The sequence below is a fragment of the Callospermophilus lateralis genome, chromosome 3, assembly GCF_048772815.1.
Source record: "Callospermophilus lateralis isolate mCalLat2 chromosome 3, mCalLat2.hap1, whole genome shotgun sequence".
In the NCBI taxonomy this organism is placed as follows: Eukaryota; Metazoa; Chordata; class Mammalia; order Rodentia; family Sciuridae; genus Callospermophilus; species Callospermophilus lateralis.
This window is the reverse complement of record NC_135307.1, coordinates 67,293,847-67,313,563: the sequence shown is the minus strand read 5'-3', so window position 1 is coordinate 67,313,563 and position 19,717 is coordinate 67,293,847. Positions and strand designations below refer to the sequence as shown.

Below are 19,717 nucleotides of genomic sequence, written 5' to 3'. Positions count from 1 at the left end.
GAATTCCTGTGGATCCCTGACTTTCATATGGGCACAGCCCTCCCTCCCTAATATCTGCCTTCTATCAGTGGGGAGCATTTGTTACAATTAATGAACCTGCATTTGAGACGTTGTCACCAAAAGTGTGTGGATTTGGATTTATTCTTTTTATTTTTTTCAATGTTGGGTATTGAACTCATGGATGAGGGTGTATTATTTTTATTGTATATTCTATGGAATATTTGTGTGTAGGGGGGACTGGGGACTGAACTCAGGAGTACTCTGAGCTATATCTCAACGCTTTTAAAAATTTATTTTGAGACAGGGTCTCATTAAATTGCCTAGGATGAGTTGGAACTTGCGATCTGCCCAGCTCAGCCTCCAGACCTCTGGTATACAACATCAGACTGGTAATTCTTTGGATTTTGATGAAGATACAAGAATATATATCCACCGTTTCAGTATCATTAAAATTGTTTCACTGTCCTAAAGTCCTTTGTGTTCCACTTATTTAACACTCCTTTCCTCCAAACTTTTTTTATTGCACCAATAGTTTTGTCTTTTCTAGAATATCATACAGTTTAGAGTCATATAATAGCCTTTTTAGGTTGCCTTTTTTCATTTAGTAATATGCATTTTAGTTTTCTCCATGTCTTTATTTTTATTTTTAGATTTTGAGACAGGGTCTCACTAAGTTGCTGAGGGCCTTGCTAAATTGCTGAGGCTGGCCTTAAACTTGTGATCCTCCTATCTCAGCCTCCCAAGTGGCTGGGATTACAAGTATGTGCTATCATGCTCAGCTTCCTTTTTTAAAATTTATTTTTAACTGGTACACAAAAACATAAAAGTTGTACATATTAAAGGAGTACCATGTAATGTTTAATACATGTATACATTGTATAATGTTTAAATCAGGCTAAACATATTTATCTCTTCAAATATTTATTCTTTCTTTCTTTTTTTTTTTTTTTGTGGTACTGGGGATTGAACCCAGAGCCTTGTATATCTGAAGCAAGCACTCTACCAACTGAGCTATTTATCATTTCTGTGTGGTAAGAATTTTCAAAACCCTTTCTTCTAGTTTTTTTTAAAAATATTCTTTAGTTGTCAATGGACCTTTATTTTTTTATTTATTTTATATGCGGTGCTGAGAATCAAACCCAGTGCCTCACACATGCTATGCAAGCACTCTACCACTGAGCCACACCCCCCCCTTTCTAGTTTTTTGAAGTGTATAGTCCATTAATATTAATGTATAGTCACCCTACTCTATTGTGATACGCCAGAGTTTCTTGGTCTTATCTAACTGCAACTTAGTTGATCAATGTTTTCCCCTTTCTTCCATGTCTTTACATAGTTTGATAACTAATTTAATTCATGACTGAATAATATTCCATTGTCTGGATGTACCGTGGTTTATTTTCCCACTTGCCTACAGAAGTACATCTGGTTTTCTACCAAGTTTTGGCAGTTACGGATAAAGCTGCTATACATTCATGCATAGGGTTTTTTTAAAAATATAATATTCTGGTTTTGGGGGGTGGGGGACCAGGGATTAAACCCAGCGGCACTTAACCTCTAGATGCATCCCCAGACCTTTACATGTTTTATTTTGAGACAAGATCTCACTAAATTGCTGGAAGCCTTGCTAAGCTGCTGAGGCTGGCTTGAACTTATGGTCCTCCTGCCTCAGCCTTCCAGGTAACTGGGCTTACAGGCATATGCCTCTGCACGAGCCATTGCTCTTGGCTCATGCATAGGTTTTTGTGTGGATATAAGTTTAGTATGTTTTAAAATGTGTTTTCAAATTCTCCTTTTAATGTTTGACTTAGAATTTTTTTTTACATCTGTATTCATAAGCAAGATAGTTTATAGATTTAGAGACGGGGTCTCACTGAGTTGCTTAGTGCCTCACTTTTGCTGAGGGTAGCTTCAAATTCAAGATCCTCCTGCCTCAGCCTTCTGAGTTGCTGAGATTACAGATGTGCACCACCTTGCCTGGTGGTTTAGGCTTTTGAATCAGAAATCTAAAGCATTTTTGGCCATTCTTTCATTTAAAAACATTTTAATTGACACATAATAACTAATTTTACTTATTTGTGGCATGCATGTGCTATTTTGACATATCTAAACATTCAATAATAAAATTAGCAACTTTATCACCTCAAACATGTAACTTTCTTTAGTTCTTTTTCTTTCTTTTGCAGTACTGGGGATGGAACCCAGGGCCTCATACATGCTGAGCTATATTGGTTTTTATAGATTGATATGGATTGTTTCCATTGTCACTATTTTAAAGAAGTTTTTTGAGTTTAGTTTGTATTTTCCCTTTCATTTATCAGTTTTTTAATAGGGCATTTAAAATTTTCTAATGGAAAGGACTGTTTATTTTCTGATTTTGTTATTAATTTCTAGTTTGTTACATTATTTATTTATTTAGAGACAGGGTCTCACTAAGTTTTTCCAGGCTGGGCTAAAATTTTTAATCTTCTATTCTCTGGGATTATGAGTGTGCACCCCTGCACCTGGCTCTATTTATTGATAATAATTGTTTAATTAAAATGCTATTTGCTTTATTACTGAGTGCTTTTTTTCCCTCCATGTTCTAGGGATTCAGCTCATGGATGCTTTACCACTGGGCTATATCCCCAGTCCTTTAAATGTTTTACTTTTATTTTTTTTAGTTGCAGATGGGCACAATACCTTTATTTTACTTATTTATTATTTATTTATTTTTTGTGGTGCTGAGGATTAAATCCAGTGCCTCACATCTGCTAAGTGAGTACTCTACCATTTATCCACAACCCTAGCCCCTGAATTCTTTTTATTTTTTATTTTGAGACAGGGTTTCACTAAGTTGCTAAGGCGGGCCTGAACTTGAATCCTCCTACTTCAGCTTCCCTAGTTGCTGGGATTATAAGTGCACACCACGATGCCTAGCTATTTTTATTATTATTGTTTTTTATTGTGAGTTGAGCAGTATGATTACTCTGTCTTTTTGCACTTGAGCATACAAGAAGAAGATATACAACAGGATCTCTTTAAATGATGCATTTATTTCTGCTAAAAACGCCTACATGAAGATTCAAGGACTGCCATAGCTAGTTTCATGCCATTAGGCAAATATTTTACCCTGAAGTCTCAGTTTTCTTTGTAAGACTAAGGTTACTTGTAGAATGTTTTTCAATGTAATACTTCAGCTTACTAATCCAATAAAAGTGGTTTTGAAATAGTATCTTTGTAAGCACCACTGTATTACTAAAATAATTGCAATAACAGCAATTACTATTTATTGAGTGCTCAGTGCTTTCCAGGTTCCATGCTCGGGGCTTTACCTATATTGCTCCATTGAACCATGTTATATTCTTTTAAAAATTTCCCCAACCTTCCAAAATGTTGGACCCAGTTGCCAGTGCATATTTTGCACTTTGTTGTACATAACTTTCCACTTTTATCAGGGTGATAGAAAGATCACGCTGGTCAAGGGAGCAATCACCCATATTCTTTCCGTTAGTTTCAAGGTTGACAGGAAACAAGACCAGAGTGAGATAAGAATTTCAGGCCTTTACAGATGTGGTGGACTTTTGAACAAAGAACATGGCAGTTTTCTTGGCCAGCTATTTTCAACCCAGGTTTATACAAGTGTTCCCAAAGTGGTAAAAGTATTGTAGCAAAAGATTATTTCTTGAACAGGATACCGTGGCACATGACTGTAATCCCAGTGACTTGGGAGGCTGACTCAGGAGGATGGCAATAGAGGCCAGTTAACTTAAAGAGACCCTGTCTTAGAGGTAAAAAAAAAAAAAAAAAAAAAAAAAAAAAAAAAAAAAAATATAAATATATATATATATTTTTTTTTTTTTTTTCTAAAAAAGACTGGGTAGTAGCTCCTTGGAAAAGCACCCTTAAGTTTAGTCCCTACCATCCAAAATACATAAATAAAATAAAAAATGATTCTTTCTTGAGATGGCAGAAATTGCATAGGGGGAAAGGAATGTTCAGCTCTAACTCTTGTCTCTAGTAGTAACACTGTTACTAAAATAGGGGTAAGTAATAAAATGTTTCACCCTGCCTAAGACTAATGAATAGTATACCTGCCTTTAAAGGCAGGTATTAGATTACTTTGGGTTGATTTTAAATCACTGATCCTTCTAGTCAGTCATTTAACATATTATCTCTTATCCTCATCAGGGTTGATAAACACATGACAGCAATGCTAACACCACTCCCTTCCGTAGAGGGAACAGTTCATGCCAGAGAATCAGTCACAAACCATTTTGTACTCCTTCTTGCCAAACCAGACTTGGACCCACAATCCTCAACATGGCACCCAAGTGAGACCTTACTGAGACATTGTCTCAAAAAACAAAACAAAAACTCACAAAAAATACCCCGTCCCCCCAAAACAAAACAAAACAAAACAAAAACCCAACAGGGGGCTGGGATGGCTCAGGGGTAAGGCATTCCTGTGTTCAATCCCTGGTGCCCCCCCATGAGTGGTAAATTTAGTTCCTTTAATGGCATGAAGTGTTGCCTAACTACTTGAGTTCTTCACATAAATGGTCTTTCTAGTGACTTTTGGCTCATCTGCTGCTCAGTACTAAGTGCAAGTGTAAACGGAATGAATGCTTCTGTAGTTTTCACCAATGTGCCACAACATGTCTGCATACCAAATCACAGGTGCCTTTCAGTTTGATCAACTTGCAAAACTTATGCTTGCCATAATCACAGCCAGCAAAGTCTCTCAGGTGGGCTGTTGTCCTTAGTGCTCTTGTTGTTAGTCTTATTTATTGTGTTAAAAGTAGGTATTAATATCCAAACTGGATCATTTGCTATAAATACAAAGGCTTGAGGTAAATAAAAGCTAAGAGACATAATATGACATCAAATTATGTTATTTATGTGTGTGTGTGTGTGTGTGTGTATAATTTTTTTTTTTTATTTTTTGTGGAGCAGAGTATTGAATCCAGGAGTACTCTGCCATTAAGCCACAGCCCTTTTCATTTTTATTTTGAGTCAGGGTCTTGCTAAATTGCCAAGGTTGGCCTCAAACTTGCAATTCTCCTGTCCCAGCCTCCTGAGTTTCTGAGATTACAGGCATGTACCACCACACCTGGCCCATGTTATCTTTACTATGTCTGTGTTTTGATTCATGTAAGTATGACCAGGTTCATGGTAACCCTTACTTTTCCCCAGAGATATAAGGACATGAGCCATCTGTTTATGTGCCCCAGTGTTGTGCATTACAAGAACTAGGTGTGTCTCTGTTTGGCTTATCATTACATATTTTACTTTCACTTCAAAGTGTGGAGAATCTGTTTTAGTGCTCTTGTCATTAATCTTATTTGTTGAGTTAAAAGTAGGTATTAATATCCAAACTGGCATGCCTAGGAAAAACATAGGGAATTAGAAGGCACTAATTGGAGACATTTGAAAACATTCGGAGACACTCTATTCTGGACTCTTTCAAGTGCACTAGATACAATACAGAACAACAATCCTTTCACTTTGAGGGCTTGTGACATAGATGCCTAGAAGGGAACAATAATTAGGAAATTATTTCTACATTTTCTCCAGAGAACTGTTGTCAGGATGATTTTGTAGCATATGAAGTGAAGAAAGCAACAGACATAGAGTGGAAATGAACAGAGCAGAGAAGGAGAAGAGACAATGCTTTGTAAATGGATCTACAAGTCCTTGAACCCAACACCCTGAAACCAATTCTCTGATTTGCATGTATCCTGTCAGGTAAAATAGTTCTATGACGATACTCCAAGACCAGAAGTATCTTCTTGTTTTTATGGCTCTTTGTTTTGACTCAAGCCATTAATAACCAATAATGCAAACCTAGATAGCCCAAGAAATGATACTATCAGAGTGATAATGTTTCCTTGTGAGGAAATATACAATAAAATATGTATTTATGTGTTCAGGAAATGTGTATTTCCTGAATAATTATGATACTTACAGAGGTATAAGTTTTTGAGATAAATGTTCCAAAATGTGTGATTTACAACTATTTTTTCCATTAATAAATGTTTACTGTACACACTGTCAAACTTCTAATCGCTGTTATTTACCATTTAGTTTAGGCTGTAAGCACATTTAACTAAGTAATCCAGGCAAGATTCTGCAGTCATACAACACGTATGAACTTGGATTTCTAAACGTGATAGAAACTCAATAGAAAAATATTTTAAAGCCACTGCTTCTTCATGTAATAATAGTGAGGTGATACCTCTTATGTAGGACTTCAAGTGTCATAATTAATAGCAACTGGCAAGAGGTGACTGGGAGTCGTGACATCATCCTGAGTCCAAAGGGATGGAGTAATTTTTGGAGGGAGGAGTACTGGGGATTGAACTCAGGGGTACTCAACCACTGAGCCACATCCCCAGGCCTATTTTGTATTTTATTTAGAGACAGGGTCTCACTGAGTTGCTTAGCGCCTAGCTTTGCTGAAGCTGGCTTTGAACTCTCGATCGTTTCAGCTTCTTGAGCCGCAGGGATCACAGGCGTGCGCCACCGCTCCTAGTTGGGATTGAGTAATTTGCTGGAAAAATCAGACTGGCACCTGCAGGACGGATTCCCAAGGATCCAGTTCCCATTGAATTTTCAGACCTGGATGAACTACGCGGAGCTGTTACATTCATGCAGCTTTCCCCATTTCCTCGCATCTAGGAGGAGCCAGAGACAGTAATCTGCATTGTTAACAAGCGCCACCCCACTGCTTCAGGTGACCCTGAGGTCTGTACCACTGTAAGACCCTGAAAGAGACAGTGATCCAGATCCTTAAAGTCATTGAGTCAAAATTTCTCGTTATGCAAAGGGACCACAAGGGTTAAAAGACTTGATCAAATCTGGTGGCTAACCGCAGATCTGTTCTCTTACCCCTACTTCCAAGACCCAGGAGCTCACGAGTGTTGGAGAAGCTGAAGTAGCCAGAAAAGGGTTTTAAGAGAGTTTATAACCCCTTTTCCCCCAGCCGCGGGTACGAAAAGGGGCGTTAACCTGCCTTCGGAGCTAGCATCTCCCTCGCACTACCTCTGAGGTTCCAAACCACCCAAAGAAAGTTGGGTGGCCGGGCTGTGGCGGGGCCCCCGGGGGAGGCCAGCTGCTCCGCCTCCGGCGCAGGCGGCGCGCTCCACAGTGGCCGCGGAGCGGCGAGCGCGGGACTCGGCGGGCGGCGGGCGGGGAAGGCGCGGGGCGTGGTTTGTAGCTTCCGAGCGCCGAGGAGCGGAGCGCGCTGTGCTGCGACCAGAGCCTTCGGCTGGACCGAAAAAACGAGACCGAAAACCAGCGAAAGGTGCGATCTAGGGAGAGGGGCAAACGGAGCGCCGATCTGGGGCGGCCCCGGCCCGTGCCCTCGCCTCTCGGCCGGCCGGACGGCGGGTGAGCGCGGCGGCGGGGGCCCCAGCACCCTGGTGCACCCCGGAGAGAGCGGGAGGGAGGGGAAGGTGCCCTGGTGAAGAAGGGGAAGGTCCCCCACCGGGGGCGGGGGCTACGGGAGACGCCAACCGACCAGAGGCCGGGGTCCGAGCCCGGCCACGGGAAACTTTGCGCGGGTGGGGAGAGCGGGATGCGTGCAGGGCGCTGCAAACTTGTCAGCGGGCGGGGCGCTCCGGGGATTGGAGCGAGCACCATCGGGTGGCGTTTGTCTCTCCGGCTTCTTTGTGTCACCTCCGGGCCCCAGCCCGCCGGTCCGCCGAGCTCGGGAAGGGGCGGCGCGGGACGTCGGCCGGGTCCTCCGGCTGCCCCCGCCTGGGCGCAGGCCCCAGAGCTCGGGGTGGGCTAATTGTTTTCATTCCTCGCGTCACGCCTGGGCGGGAAAGATTTTGAACACCGCGTGAGATAGAACGGCAGAGCTGCGGCGCAGAGATTGCAAAATCGTGGGCGGTACGAGGCTCGCCCCCGGGACCGAGAACCTGCGGGCCCGGACGCATGGGGGCTGGAGGGGACCCGCCAGCCCCGGCGCTCGAGGAACAGCGGCGGGCGGGGCGGCCCAGCGCCTCGGCTAGGCTGGATGGGGGCCACTCGGACGGCTGGGATTATAATTCCATTTTGATTGCTTGGGGTCTTTGTTGTCTGAAATTGCCTTTAGGGTCTGACGATAGCACCTTCTCCTTAGGTTATTTTCCTTCTGTTCAGAGGGGGCGCGGGGCAGGAGGAGCTGCGTATGGAATCAGTGCTGCTCCCAACAACATTAGCCGCTTTATTAGGTGGAAGTCGATAAGTCCTGCGTAACCTTTGCTTTTGTGGACGCCTGCTATTTCCGAAAGTTATTATTTTCCCCTCCCCTAGTGGAAGGGAGAGTCTGAGCTGGATGCCAGTAGGCGCGATTGTGTACAAGCACCAGCAAGTCGGAGCCAGACCGTGAGGGTTCTGTCTAGCCGCGGAACACTTTTGCGACGCTCTTTTTTTTTTTTTTTTTTTTTAAAGTTTGTTTGATTTCAAGCAACTTTTATCTGCCTTTCTACAAGTTTCCATAGATCCCAAGGCCTCGTCGCAGATACTGTGTGTAGTTATACTAGGATGAATTCTATTCTTTTCAGAGGTGGGTAATGCAGTGAAACATACCTGGGCTTCTCACCACTCAGGTACTTGCCACCGAGATACCATAAACGCCTTAAAGGTTTTTATGGAATGGAATAGTTGGTGCGTTTCCATATTTTGATGCATGACTGCTTCTCCAGTTTTCCTTCTGGAAAACTGTTCAGGCTCCCCAGGGTTTTTCCTGAGATAATTACTGTGTGGCCTCAGCCGCACCTGCCTGTCCCCTCCGCACTCTGCCCTCCTGGCCGTGGGAACAGGTGTCATTCACATGAAGTTTTCATGATGAAAAGTCTGGAGATGTCAAAATGAGTAAAAAAGTGGAAATGTTTATGTCTTTGTCCACATGTTTGAGTTATGAGTTTTTATTTGGTTGCAAGATTCAAAATCAAACCAATTTGGATCAGCCAGCTTTGTACATTTAAGATTGTTTTAAACCAAGTGCCAGGGTGCATGCCTGTTATTCCATCGGCTGGAACACAGGAGGCCAAGGCAGGAGGATTGCAAGTTTGAGGCCAGCCTCAGTAATTTACGGAGGCCTTCAGCAACTTAGCCAGACCTTGTCTCAAAATAAAAAGTTAAAAGGGTTGGGAATATAGCTCAGTGGAAAAACGCCCTGGGTACAATCCCAGTATCAAATGAGGAAAAAGGATATTGCAGTTTTTGTTTTTTGGTCTTGGGGATTAAACCAGGACCACTCCCTAGTCTTTTTTATTTTGAGACAGGGTTTCCCTAAGTTGCCTAGGTGTCTTGAAATTCATTCTGCCTCAGTCTCCCCAGTCTCTGGAATCACAGGTGTGCATCAGGGCACTGGCTGCAGTGTTTTTGTTTTTGTTTTTTTAATGGTGCTGGGGATTGAACCCAGGGCCTTCCTTGTACATACAGAGAAGCTGTATACTAACTGAGCTATATCCCCAGCCCTGGCTGCAGCATTTTAAAGAACTGAGTTACAATGCAGTTATTAAGTAATGTCCTTAATAGCATAAGGTGAGAGTTTAATTGGACATTTACAAACTGAATCAAGGCTGGGTGCTGTGGCGCATGCTTATAATCCCAGCAGCCTGGGAGACTGAGGCAGGAGGATCACAAGTTCAAAGCCAGGCTCAGCAAAAGCAATGCACTAAGTAACTCAGTGAGACCCCTGTCTCTAAGTAAAATACAAAATAGGGCTGGGGATGTGGCTCAGTGATCAAATGTCCCTGAGTTCAATCCCTAGTATTTAAAAAAAAAAAAAAAAAAAAAGACTGAATCAGTCCCTTTAATAAGGCAAGGATGAAAAATAATTTATTTGTCATTACTCATCATGTTTTATTTAATTTTTTACAGTTTTAAAAAATTTCATTCATCGTGTTTCAAGTGTAGATTTTCAATAATGTCACAGAATTACTCATTTATTCAAATAATATTCTATCATATACAGTCACTGTGCTAGATCCTGGAGATCTAGAAAATACTAGTACCCACTTATAGAATGTTCATTTTCACAGATCACCTCATTCGTCTGGAAGTTTTATTGTGTACCTCCAGTGCTAGGGGCTGGGGTTACGATGGTACACCAGGCAGCTGTGGTTCCTTCCCTTATCTAGTGCGGAAGATAAGCAGAAAATAAAATGCATTACTTAACTAATCACAGGTCTGAGAACATAAATCATCCCACTCTTCTGTTCAAAACCCTCTAGTGGCATCCCATCTCCCTCTGAGTGAGTGGCCCTCAGTGCTGCCTGTTCAGGTTCTCCGCTCCTTAATCTCATTACCTTCTTGACCTTTCCCGTTCCTCTCTTCCTTACTCATGTGTGTACAGCCAAACACGCTCTCTTGCTGTTTTTTAGGCTTTGGGGACTTACTATGCTCTGCCTGGATGCCCGCTGTCCCCCAGCTCCCATATCTGTGATGGTTCTCTCCCTGACCCACTTCACTTCTTTGTCCCATGGTATAGTCTCAGAGAACCTTCATTAACCTCCAAATTTAAATTCACAACCATCCTCACATTCCTACTCTCATGATTTGTTCTTTTGTCTCCATAGCACTTATGGCTGTCTAAAATATGTTGTTTCTTGCTTTTTGTCTGTCTTCCTCCACTGGGTCGCACACTCCATCAGAACTCTATCAGAGGCCTTTTATGACTGCTGGGTCTTTAGGTCTTGGAACAATGCCTGACATGTTGTAGTCCACAATAACCATCTGTTGCACGACCATTGTTGAATGCAAAGGGACAACTGAGTGCTGAGACATAGAGTAACCCGAGGCTCCTGGGTTACTAGTGGAAGGCCTCTCTGGAGGTGACATTGAAGCTGAGCCTCGGAGATGAGCCATGCTGCTGTGGGGTAAGAGGTTGTGGAGAAGAGACAGGCGTGAAGGGAGATCAGGCAGAGACGTCATGAGTTAAGGCCTTGTGGCAGGAGAGCTCAGCTGTGTGTAGATTTATTGGAAGTGAGAAGGTCGCTGTGGCTGAGCACAGTCAACTCAAGGGAGGGTGGAACCAAGTGACGGAGTGCTGATCAGGTGTCAGATCATGCAGGGCCTTTGAGAGAGTCACATGGAATCCTCATATAGTCACTATTAGCCCCATTTTTATAGTTAAAAAAAAACCTGGTTATTGGGTAGATAAAATATCCTTCTGAGATAACAGCAAATGGCAGAGCCAAAGATAGGAAGCCAGGCTCTGACTCCAGAGCATCGATGTATCCCTACTATGCCAAGATCGAAAGACAAGTCATTGCAATGTACATGTGGCAGTGGCAGAAAAGATGTACCCCTGGGGGCTGTGAGAGGAGAGAAGCACCTAGTTCTGCCTTGGCGTGGGAAGGCCAAATTTGAAAAAATGAAATAATTTTTCCCTTTTTTATTATTATGAAATTTTTCAGTTTAGGTTCAGTTAAATTGAGAAATAATGTTAACATTAAAAATAGCAAGACTATGTTAATAATGTTAACATTAAAAATAGCAAGACTTGCTTTGACTGGTGTCGAATGCCCCCTTTCCTATTGTCACCAAGTAAATGATTATGTCTGGAATAGTATAAAATCATTTATGTGTGAGCCTGTAATTGTTCATGAAATTTTGAGGGCTTTTTTTTTTTTTTTTGTGGGGGAGGGTGCTGCTCTATATTCTTTTTTGATTGTTATCTTAAATTTTCAGTTTTACATGATAAATTTTTAAACAGCTTTATTGAATATAATTGGCACATAGTAAATGCCCATATTTAAATTTTAATATTAAATATTTTTATTTGGTTTTATTTTTTGAGATGGGGTCTCACTATATTGCCAAGGTACATCTTGAACTTCTGCACTCAAGGTATCCTTCTGCCTCAGCCTCCCGAGTAGTAGAACCACAGGCACGTGCCACCATGCTGGGACTAACCAGGTTTTGACTTACACATAGACCTGTGAAGCCATCTCTTTCCCAACCTCTTGCTTCACCCTAGATCTCCCCTTTCCCAAACAACCAGTGATAGTATTCTGACTCTATGGGTATGTTGGCATTTAAAAATTTACATGAGGTAGGGAAGATGGTGGAATGAGATTGTCGTTATTACCCCTATGTATGAGTATGATTGCACGAATGGTGTGACTCTACGTCATATACAACCAGAGAAATGAAAAGTTGTGCTCCATTTGTGTACAAAAATAAAATTAAAAAAATTTACATGAATAGAAATGTACAGTATGTTCTCTTCTTGGCTTGACTTCTTTCACTTAGGATAATTAATTTTGAGACTTAGCCATGATATTGTGTGTATCAATATATTTTTTTAAATATTTATTTTTTAGTTATAGGTGGACACAATATCTTAATTTTATCTGTATGTGGTGATGGGGATTGAACCCAGTGCCCCACACATGAGCAGTCTACCTCTGAGCCACAGCCCCAACCCAATATTTTTTATTGCTTAGAAATATTCCATTTTATTGATAAACCTCAGGGCATTTATCTATATACCTTTGACAGACATTTGGGTTACTTCCTGTCTTTGGCTATTAAAAGTAAAAATGCTATGAACATTGTATACAGTCTTTGGACAACTGCTTTTATTTCCCCTGGGGTCAATGTGTAAGGTAAAATGACTGGATAATATGACAAGTGGTTATTTAACTTAAAGAAACAATCATACTTTTCCAATCTCAATTATGTCATTTTACACTCCCAAAGTAGTGTTTGAGAGTTTCAGTTGTTCCAAATCTTTGCCAACAGTTGGTATAGTCAGGTTTCTCATGGGCAGACTAATAGTGGGATCTCCTTGTGGTTTTAATTTGCATTTTCTTGATGATTAATGAGTATCTTTTATATACTTATTTGCCACCCATATATCTCTTTTGTTGAAGTGTGCACATTTTGTGCCATTTTTCTTGTCTTGTTTTGAAGATTCTTTGCATATTCTGAATACAAGTCCTTTATCAGATCCATCATTTGCAAATATTAGCTTTTGGTTTTGTCTCAGTCAGTTTTGTGCAGGTATAACAGAATACCACAGACTGGGAAATTTATAATGGACAAAAATTTATTAGCTAAGCCAATTCTAAAGGCTTGCAGGGGCTGGCACCTATTGGGGACCTTCTTGTTGAACCATCCTGCTGTAGAAGAGAAAAGAGGGTAAGATCCATTCCTACCATGATATCATCAATTTATCACCTCTAATACAGTTACAATGTCAATTACATTTTAGCAGTTTTGGAGGAGACATTCAAACCATAACCATGTCTTTCATTCTCTTAAGTATCCTTTGAAGTTACTGTTCATGATTTTGATGAAATCCAAGTTATCAGTTTATTCTTTATGGACTGTACTTTGGTGTTATATCTAAGAAGTCTTTATCTAACTCAAGTCACAAGGTCCTATTTCTCCTTCTTCTTCTTCTTCCTCTTCCTCTTCTTCCTCCTCCTCCTCCTCCTCCTCCTCCTCCTCTTCCCCCTTCCTCTTTCCCTTCTCCTTCTCCTTCTTCTTCTTCTCCCTAAAAGACTTATAATTTTTAGTTTTACTTTTAGGTACATTAGCCTTGCATTAATTTTTGTTTATGGTGCAGAGTATGGGTGAAAGTTTGCCTCACCCTGCCAGGAATATTTGGCAGTTTCTGGAGATGATGTTTGGAGACAATGTCTAGGCTAAGGCAAGGGGCATTTGCTCTTGACATCTACTAGTGGGTGGAGGTCAAGGATGTTGCTGAATATCTTGCCACTGGAGAGATCATCTCAAAGGAGAAATCAGTCATTCAACCAAAACGTCAGAAGTGCTGAAGTTGAGAAACTCTAGGCTTGAGGTTTATCAATTTTTCACTCTGTTTTTTTCTTTCTTTCTTTCTTTTTTTAATGGTGATACTAGGAATTAAACCCAGGACTTGCAGGTGCTAGACAATGGCTTGACTACTGAGCTACATCCCCAGCCCTTTTTATTTACTTTATATTTTGAGACAGGGTCTTGCTAATTTGCCCAGGCTGGCCTCAAACCTGAGATCCTCCTGCCTCAGCTTTCTGAGTTGCTGGGATTACAGGCATGTACCACTGTGCCAGGCCATCTTTAGATATTTGGGCTATTTAGACATTTATAGTGATTAATAATATTATATTATTTAAGTCAATAAGGTTGTTTTCTGTTTTTCTCATCTGCTTTTTGTATCCTTTTCCTCATTTTCTATCTTCATTGGAATTAAATGAAAATTTTCTCCTCCTGTGGTGCTGGTATTGAACTCAGGGCCACATGTATACCTGGCAAGAACTCTACCACTGAGTTATGCTCCCAACCCATGAACTAATTAAATATTTTTAGTGATTCTGTTTTACACACACACACACACACACACACACACACACACACACACACACACACATTCTTATTAGTTATTGTTCTTTGTTTCTATTATTTCAGTAATTATTTAAACACACCACAATTTACCTGCAAATGACATTATATCACTTCATGTCCAGTATGAACTTCGTAATAGGGGGATGTGGCTGTGGCACAGCAGTTGTGCACTTGCCTGGCATGTGTGAGGCTCTGGGTTTGATCCTTAGCACCGCATTATAAAAAAAAAAAGTCTATCAACAACTAAAAAAATAAAATAAATAAAAAAAATCTTAATAGTAAATTTTGAATTCTCTTGGTCTTTATGCTATTGTCATACATTATACTTTTCATCTGTTCTAAACCCCATACTACATTATTATCCTCTTTTTTTTTTTGAGTAGCTAATTATCTTTTAAATAAGAAAACAAGACAAAATAAAACCCATGTATTTATCCATGCAGTTACACTGGTTATATTTTTTATTTTAATATTGTTAAATGAAAAAGTAAATAGGGTTTAGGTTATTGGATTCTCATGTATTTACTAGTTTGTAAAGTTAAACTCTTAAAGAAGTGATATTCAGAAATCAGAACATAGTTCATCTTATCAAACCAAATCCACAGAATTGTTTTAGGGCAGGTGATTGCTGCACTAGGAAGGTGTTTTAGTGTACTACAGATATTAGAAAAGCAGAACACCTGGAATTGGAGCACTCGCCAGCCCATGGGTGCCCTGGCTTGCTTTCTTTTTTCTGAGTAGCATGAGAAAGAGGGAGGTGGATGGGGAGAAGTAATTCATCCATGTTGACATTTTCCAGACCCTGAGAAATTTGAAAGCTGAGTTTGAATGCATTTCTCTCTCTTGATGGTGTGTGTTGAAAAGCACTTTCTTCCAGCACTTTGGGTCAGGGAAACACATCTGATAAAAATGAGTCTCAAGCTTGTACTTATTCATGTCCATATTGATTGAAAACTGCAATCTGAGATGCAGGAGTGGGGTTCCTCTACAGTTTGCATCTGCTTGCTGCTCTAGTTTCGACTGACTTTTTGTCTTCCTTTAGGGACTGCCAGTGTTTGCAGTTTGTCCTCTGGGAGTAGCTCTTTTCTGTCTGGCTATGCAAATGTATCCCTGTTCAATTCATTCATTCAACAAGTAATTTATTTTGTAAATATTTATTATTTCTAGACTCTGTCACATTGATGAAAATCAGTGCCCCTTGCCCTTAGCCAGATATCTACTAGGAGAAAGGAGTCCTGGTGAGATAACTGGTGACTGCTACAGAGTAAAACAGAACAGCAGTGGTTCTCAAAGTGTCATTTGGGGACCAGCAGCAGCCAACCTATAGAATCAAAACCTTGATGGTGGGGCCCAGCAATTTGTCTTTAACAAGGCTTAAAAGTGATTCTGCTGCTGCTACGTCTATGAACTACAGGTAGATGTGGAGGATTAGATGATCTCTGAGATTTTTTTCCAGCTCTTCAAATCTGTGAATGTGGTTTAGAAATGTGGTATTGGTGAAGAGCACTAGTTTATACTAATAAAATAAGAAATAAACTTTAATTGCTTTGGGTGTGGTGGTGCACACCTGTAATCCCACAGACTCAAGAAGCTGAGACAAGAGGATCACAAGTTCAAGACTAGCCTAGGCATCTTAGCTAGACCTTGCCTCAAAATAAAAAATAAAAATAGGTCTGGGGATGTAGCTTAATGTAGAGCATCCCTAGGTTCAATACCTAGTACTGTAAACAAACATACAAACAAGCTCCCCCCAACAATATTGTAATGTAGATGAAACAAATTCAAAAATGATAAAGTTGTGATTGCACTGGGACAAAAGTCAATTGTCTTTGTACCCCCAAGCAGTGAATTTTTTAAAAAAATATTTTTTATTTGTTCTTTTTAAATATACATAACTGTAGAGTGTATTTTGACATATATACATAGAGTATAACTTACTCTAATTAGGATCACAGTCTTATGGTTGTACATGATGTGGAGTTTCACTGGTCATGTATTCACATATGAACATAGGAAAGTTATGTTCGATTCATTCTACTGTCTTGTCCATTCCCTTCCTTCTCCCTTCCCTTCATTCCCCTTTGTCTAATCCATTGAACTTCTATTCTTCCCTTGTCCCCACTTGTTGTGTGCTAGCATCCACATATCAAAGAGAACATTCGGTCTTTGATTTTTTGGGATTGCCATCCAATAAATTGATTTAAAATTTTTTTAATATGAAGAACTTCAAATATATCCAAAAGCAGAGATAATAGTAAAATGAACTCCTGTGTAGCCCTTAGTCAGTGCCAATAATTATGTCCAGGGCTGTGAGTGTTGGTGGATGGTGGACAACTGTAATCCCAGCTGCTGGGGACCTGGGGGCAAAAGATTCATGAGCTTGTGGCCAGCTTGGGAAAGTAGAGAGACCCAGTTTCAAAAAAAAAAAAAAAAAAAATCAACTTCTGCCAACCTGGTTTTAACTTTGCCCTTTCCTATCCCCTATTTGCTGAATTATTTTGAAGCAATTTTCATACATCATATCATTTCATCCATAAATAGTTAGATTTTTAATTATTTGAGATAATAAGGTATTTGATATAAATTTGAAACTGAACCACATGAATGATAAGTCAGATTTATCCAGAGTTTATTTATACATACGTGGGTAAAACAAAACAACCAATGTGGACACATGTATATATGCATTCCTATTAGCCTAAAATCCATTCAAAATAAGTGTACCATGGGCTGGGCTTGTGGCTCAGCAGTAGAGTGCTCCCCTAGCATGTGTGGGGCACTGGGTTTGATTCTCAGCACTGCATATAAATAAATAAATAAAATGAAAGCTCATTAACAACTTAAAAATATATTTTTTGCATGTGAATTAAGAATTCTAATGATTCATTTCAGCAATTTATGTTGCCTCATTTAGAAAGAAAACTTATATAGCATGTCAGGATGCATGGGGGATTTTTTTAATATTTATTTTTTAGTTGTAGTTGGACCTAATACCTTTATTTTATTTATTTATTTTTATGTGGTGCTGAAGATCAAACCCAGGGCATCGCATGTGCTAGGCGAGCACTCTACCGCTGAGCCACAACCCCAGGCCCCCTCTTTTTTTAATATTTATTTTTTAGTTGTAGTTGGACACAATACTTTTATTTTGTTTATTTATTTTTATGAGGATGCATGGTAATTAAAAGAAAAAATCCTTGGGCTGGGGAGGTAGCCCAGTGGTGAGTGCATACTTAATATCTGTGGAGGCCCATGGGTTTCATCCCCAGCACCCAAAAGGGGGAAACATTTACTCATCTTAGTGAAAAGAGTACATGCAGGCTTTTCTTCAAGGTTAGAGATAACGTATTTTGTCAGAGATCAGGCTGTGAGGTGCTGTGAGGTGTTTGGAGGGGAAGGGCAGAATTGATTTACACAACATGGCGCCTGTCTCCTTATGCTTTGGCTTAGGAGCACAGTGCAGTGTCCTGAGGAAAAGCTGATTGTATCACTTAGGACTAATATCTTCATGCTTAGCTGCTTCTGTATGATTCATTACTTAAGGGATCATACCATAGGAGTTAGCTAATTTTAATTTAAAAATGCTAATTGCTCAGGAGGAAATCTGTTTATTCATTTATTTTAGTTGTAGATAGACACAATACTTTTAATTAATTAATTAATAATTAATTAATTTTTTATGTGGTGCTGAATGTCAAACCTGGTGCCTCATGCGCGCTAGCTCTCTCTACCTCTGAGCTACAACCCCAGCCTGACTCAGGAGGAAATTTTTAGCGTAAATTTCAACAAAATAAGTAAAATTGTTCACGACCCTTCTACCAGCCCCCCAAATTAAAAACAAACAAAAAAAAAAACAACATAAAAACAAAAGCAACAACAACAACAAAAACCCCACAACTCAAATATCTCTAAGCTATTAATGCTATGGGAAGTTGTAGCCAACGCATGATGGGATTGTTTGGTAGATTACCGTATATTAGAACTTTTATTTAAAAAATTTGAGCTAGTGATTCAGAGAGAGGGGGAAAAAGAGAAATGACTTGTAAGTTCTGTTATTAATAAAACACAAGTTAAACATGTGTTTTATTATTTACACTTTTGTGTTAGCAATGGAAATAGGTTACTAGCATGCTCTTGTTAAAATATCCTTTATAATCATTCATTTGATGACATTAAGTAAGAATTTTTTTCCTCTGTTAATAGGTCTTTGTTTAAAAGAGAGTATGTTACCTTTGGAGTCTGTACTTTTTTTCATCGTAGGAAGCTTCAACTCTGTTGGGTAATAATTAATTCTCTCCAAGTGTTTAGTCCAGAGCTGATTATATTCCCTTCTGACCTGGATGAGAAGGAACTCCTGAATGCTTGTATCCACACTTTGATGATTTGGTCACAAAGACTCTCTGTTGGTGATGTTTCTGAGCCTTGGAGGGTGAGCTGGCTCCTCCTTCCCTGAGTCATCACGGTGTTTTGTAGTTGGCTGTCTGTTTTCTTAGCAACTGCTGTTGATTTCAGGTTTGAGCAGGGAGAGCATGTTCTGAAGTGATCCAGCATATTCTTTGGCATTATCCATGCCTGTTAAACTTTATATATGTTGATGTATGTACCACGAAGAATGAAGGCTTGAATACTTTTCCTGGCTCTACCTTCTCAATCATTTTTTGTTTGATTTGTTTTCAGGTTAAGTGGACTGAGTGGGAGTCAGGGTAGGAAAGGAGAAAAATAAATGAATGTGGGACACAGTGAATCTGCCTGTGCATGCTCCTGGACTGTAGCAAAACCCAAATGGCCTCCGTGTGCCGATGGGATAAAGTGTAATTTACTGAGGTTTTCAGCTTACTACTCCCCTGTGCGTAACTGCTAGAGGAAGGAGTGAATTTTAGAAATGTCTGTGGTATAGTGAAGTGATGGGATGGCTTCTGAAGTCAGCCTGACGTTGGTTCAAATCCTAGCTTCGCCATAAACTAACTGTATGCATTGGGACAACTTACATAACCTCTCTGAGTGCAAGTGAAGCTAAAATGCCATTCTGTAAGAATTTGTGAGTATTGCTGAGATAGCATAGGGAACAGTTACAGTATCTATAGAACACACGGCAATTAAAGTTACCGTGTTCAATTCACGGGTGCGGTGCACAGGGGCTAGGTGACAGGTGTTGGGTGCAATCAGAAATGAGTTGGACATGGTTCTCAATTACTAGGAATGGGGTAGATGGCCTTGTTAGCAGGTCTTTTAGTATGATCTAGAATGGAAGAGGGACCAAATGTGGTGCTGGCGAAGGACAGTGGGTGCGGAAAGCAAGTGTTGACCTGGGCCAGCTTTGGGAAGTTATGGCTAATTTTGTAGCACATTTGAGCTGGGTGTGTGTAGCTGGGTCTCGAATGATCCAAGA

At 40.2% G+C, this 19,717-nt stretch overlaps 1 protein-coding gene and 1 long non-coding RNA gene across 6 annotated transcripts in view; one reads left to right on the top strand and one right to left on the bottom strand.

Moving 5' to 3' along the window:
• Positions 1–7,212: 7,212 nt before the first annotated feature.
• Syne2 (spectrin repeat containing nuclear envelope protein 2) overlaps positions 7,213–19,717 on the top strand; it is a 336,103-nt gene continuing 323,598 nt past the window's right edge. For 4 of the 5 annotated variants that reach the window (XM_077109148.1, XM_077109147.1, XM_076850387.2 and 1 more), the window contains exon 1: positions 7,213–7,285. The gene's annotated coding sequence lies outside the window, so the exon portion shown is untranslated. Of the gene's footprint in view, positions 7,372–19,717 lie in introns of all 5 variants that reach the window. The other variant, XM_077109146.1, reaches the window with a different exon arrangement.
• LOC143395272 (uncharacterized) lies at positions 9,842–18,717 on the bottom strand. Its single transcript, XR_013090758.1, has 3 exons — positions 18,559–18,717; positions 14,419–14,532; positions 9,842–10,111 (listed from the first exon to the last, which is right to left on the bottom strand). It is a non-coding gene; the product is annotated as an uncharacterized LOC143395272 (long non-coding RNA).